Below are 4,841 nucleotides of genomic sequence, written 5' to 3'. Positions count from 1 at the left end.
TTTTGCATGTAGGATTTAATTCTACAATTATTAGTAATTAAAATTGTTTTACAAAAATTAAAAATTACAAAATAGGCATCGTTTGCATTTTTAGCATTTAATGTCCAAATATACAATTTTATGCTTAATTAATACTTAATTGTGCGTTAATTGTTATTGGGAGTTAATTTGCGCCTTTATAACTTAATTTAGTTCTTAATAATAGTTTAAGTATTTTTATAATTTAGTTTTAGAAAAATAAAAGAAGAAAAGAGAGCGAAAATATAAAGAAAGTCGGAATTGGGCCTCTTCTTCAATTTCAAGCTATAGGCCCAAAAAATGGCCCAATCTTCCCTACGACCCAGTCCATTTCGAACTGGGTCGACCCAGTCCATAACCCAAAAGACCCAAACCCCTTTGTCTTACATTTTACAACACAAAACAAAAAAAGAAGAAGAAGGAAAACCCTAAAAAACACTAAAACAATCCGCCCCTCCCCTTCCCTATCTTCTTCTTCTCCAAGTTTCTCCAAAGCTCATCCATGGCTTCCCCCTCAAGCTCCCATGGCTGCCCTTTACCCTCCATTATCACGTCCAAACAACCCCTCACAGCTTCATCTTCACCCTCACCATGGACAACCCAGTTGCGTCTTCATCTTCTCCATGTCGAGCTCAAAAAGCTCATCCATGGCTGCTCCTCCTCCTTCGTTCTTCGTCGAGCTTTAACCAACGTTGCTGTTTCTTCTTCCTCACTTTAAGACTGCTGCTGCTGCTCGTCGAAGCTCCTACTGCGCCGCAGCTGCTTCCTCATCGTTCAAACGCGTCACTGCTGCCCGTTTATGCCCCGTTGCTTCTGCCGATGTTTTCTTCTTCTCCCCGTCGACGGACAGCTGCTGCCATGGTCGCCACTGCTGCTGTCATTCCAGCTCGTTCAACTGTTCCTCATCAACGCAGGCAGCCATGGCTGCCATTGCGTCTCTTCTCTTTGGTCGTCCGTTCGTAGTCGTCTTCGACGTCAAGTTATCTTGGTGCGAGATTCGTTCTCGGACAGATTTGTTTACAATCAAAGTTCGTCGTTGATTCATCTCCGGTTAGTTGTTTTTGAGTTTTATTTTTGTCCATATTTTTGTTTGATATTTTCCGGATCCAAAATCGTTAAAGAATTCAATTCTTGTTTGTTCGTTGTTCATCGTTGAAATAATTTTCTAGTGTGTTCATGTTGTTTGTTAAATTAATTTTCAGATTTCAAAATAGAAGTTTAATTAGTTGTTTTCATGTTTATTTCATGTTTGTATTATTGTTTAAGTAAGTATTTGTTAGTTTGATGTTTGTTAGATTCAAATTGAAATTTAATTAACTATTTCTTCAATTTGTTTCATGTGTTTATGTATTGTTAGAAATTGTTAATATTGTTAAGTTCAAGTTTAAGTTCATAATTGTTTCTTCGTCGGTCTTGTTATTTGTTTAAAGAATTTAGTTGTGTTAGAGAAATATGTTGGTTTAATCGTTTAAATCCATCATGTTTGTTGTTTAAAATAGATTTAATTCATGTTCATACTTTGTTTGATTGTTCTTGAATCCGAAATTTGTATAGCTTGATTTCTTGTTTACCATTTGTGATTATTTCTTGAATTTGTCTCATAAAGTTTAATATAGGAATTGTTGGTTGTAATGTTGTTAGAGTTGATTTTAAGTTCAATATTATTGAATTTAGGAATCTAAATATACTTGTTTGATTGTTGTTGTTGTTTAAATCCGAAAAATAGGTTTGTTGTTGCCAAAAATATTGTTCAATCAAATTTTAGTTGTTCTTGGTTGTTCAATTTGTGTTCATGTGATTTGTTGTTGAAATGTTGTTAAAATCATGTTCATGTGATATTGTTGTTATGATGTTCATCCGTGTTCATATTGTTGTTTGAACATTGTTAGAAATTGATCATATTGTCTATATTTTGGTTAAGTTTGATTAATTGATGTGTTATAGCTGATGGGTAGTTTGGTAAATTTGTAATACGTTCAGGGGTAGTTTGGTAATTTCAGTAAGGTCGGAAGGGGTAGTTTAGGAATTGTACATTTTGTAATTGTTTATTTGAAGCATGGGGGACAAAATGAAATGGGGTGGGTTGTGATATGATTATTTAATATAAAGGGGGGACAAGATTTAATTTAAAGGGGAATCTTGCATTATTTTAAATGAAGCATGGGGGACAAAATGAAATGGGGTGGTGTGATATGTTTATTTAATGTAATGGGGATGAGTGGAAAGATAATGGGTTGGGTAGAGAAAAAGTATGGATTTTAATTAATTGAAAGGTTTATGGGATGGGTTATAAAAGAGAAGTCTTGAAATCAGATAGAAAAAAAACACAGACAGGACAAGACACAGACAGAAAAAAAAACGGGGGAGAGAAACAAATCTGAAAATAAGAGAGAAAAGGGCTGAACATTTAAAAGATAGAAAATTCCGAAAAATATTTAAGCTTTCAAATAAAAAAAAACTAAAAAAAAATATTCTGCTTTCTTTTGTTGTTTGAAATTAGAATTGATTGTTGTTTCATAAAAGCTGAAGCTTTTGTTTTTTTTTTGGATTACTACTCCACCGGTCTGTTACTGGGTTGTTACTGTTGTTGGGCTATTGTTGCTGTGTTGTACTGATTTTACTGCTGCTGCTGATTCTCATCTTCATTTTCTTTTGCTTCCAATATCAGGTACACAACTGACACGCTGGTTATTGTAATCCGAAATATGAAGCATGAATACGAAAAAATGAAGAGTTGAAATTTTGAATTATATTTAATTATATTCTGAATTTTATTTGTATGTATAAATTATGTAGTTTGCAAAAAAATCAGAATCATGTAGATATTTAATACATATAGTGGAACATTCGACGATAGCTTAACAAATGAACTATCTACATCTATTGCCTAAAAATAAATAAATGGTGTAGTAATTCCGTTGAATAAAAAATCAAACGAATAGGCCATCTAGTAGGAAGTTAGTAGAAATTTATTTAGTTAAATAATATTGGTTAATTTCAGCATATAAATGGTCTAGGATTAAAATTAGAATTGCTATGTTTTTTTTTAATTTGACAAACTGAGAACATGCCTAGTATAATGTAACTAGGTAATAACATGTAAATAAATTAAGATATTTCTCCTTTATTTTGTAGATACAAATTTCAATAAAAAATGTAGGCATTTTAGGACTGTCCTTTTAAAAATAAAATGAGATGAGCCTCGCCCAATAAAATGCACTAATTGCGGGGCCCTCAATAAATATTTAATTGATTACTTAGAATTTGGGATGGATTGTTTAGTGAATTTCACTTCCTTCCCCAAAGATAATGACGCGCTAGACTCTTTAGGCGCGATTTAATTAATTTTACCTTCTTAAACTCGGATGCGCATTTCATGCGACCCAAATCTAAATCCTAAAACATTGAATAAAAATGTGTTCCGGATTGCGGGTGCATTTCATGTGACGTAATCCAAAGACATGTTTTAAACGATGTTCACAATTTTATTTTTTTATTTTTTTTTAAAAAAAATATTAATAATAATAAAGTGGTAAAAAGTTAAGATTGGCACATCGGTTCATAATTGTATTAAAATCAGATAAATAAGCTAAATATGACAATTGAGCGACCGTGCTAGAACCACGGAACTCGGGAATGCCTAACACCTTCTCCCGGGTTAACAGAATTCCTTATCCGGATTTCTGGTACGCAGACTGTAATATGGAGTCATTCTTTTCCTCGATTCGGGATTAAAATTGGTGACTTGGGACACCCTAAATCTCCCAAGTGGCGACTCTGAAATAAATAAATAAATCCCGTTTTGATTGTCCTTTAATTGGAAAAAACTCCTACGCCCTTCGCGGGGTCGGAAAAAGGAGGTGTGACAGCTCTGGCGACTCTGCTGGGGACATTTACCCAGAATCACTGGTTCAGGGTTAGAAATCCAAGCTCATATAAATTGTTATATTTGGTTTTATCTGATTTTTACATGTTTGAGCCTAATGTGCTAAATGCTGCTTTTACCGCTTTGATATTACGTGAACTGTGTATAAACTGTGCCGAAACCCATCTCCTCTCTGAGTCTTCTAAATCATGAAGAAGGGTGTACTTCGTACGACTTCTTTTCTGTATAGTGTCAAATCCCAATTTAGAACGAGGTTCGGACAAGTTGCTAAGCCGGTGAAGCTTCTGTATTCCCGGTACGCTACCCCCCCTCGGCTCGAGCTGTCCGCTCGGGTAAGCCAGGTCTAGAACAAACACCCAGGTTCTGAACCTAGTATAACAAAGCCACATGCCGGATCCCTAGTAGGAACGTTTGTTTGCATCACGTGCATCTGACTTTGGAGGCTCAACACAGGGGTTGAGTCTGTCTAGGACAGGTGCACCAAAAATGAAAATGACCATCCTGATGCATCTTACTTGTTACTACTTGCGCATTAATTTGATTCGGACTTGTGTGTTGACTGACTTGTGAATATCAGGAATAATATTTTGAAATTGAAAAAAAAATAAATAGCGGTTAGGGAATTGATTGTTTATTTTTGAAAATAAAACAAATGCCCAAATACTGTCAAAACTCTACCGAAATTTTGAGAAAATGAAAAAAAAATGTCTTATTAGTTTGTTTTATTAAAAGCTAAGAAAAGAAAAAAAAAGAGTCGTTGTTCTGTTTTGTTTTTTAAAAATAAAAATAGAAAAAATATATAGTTTGTCTTGCCATGAAAATGAAAATAAAAAAGAGTCTTATTTTTAAAATGGTTTTTTTTATTATTTATTTGCTTATGAAAATGCAAAAAAAAAGAGTCTTTCATTATTTGTCGCAAATATATATATATATATAT

The sequence above is a fragment of the Nicotiana sylvestris genome, chromosome 9 (assembly GCF_000393655.2).
Source record: "Nicotiana sylvestris chromosome 9, ASM39365v2, whole genome shotgun sequence".
Taxonomy (NCBI): domain Eukaryota; kingdom Viridiplantae; phylum Streptophyta; class Magnoliopsida; order Solanales; family Solanaceae; genus Nicotiana; species Nicotiana sylvestris.
This window is presented reverse-complemented; position numbering follows the sequence as displayed.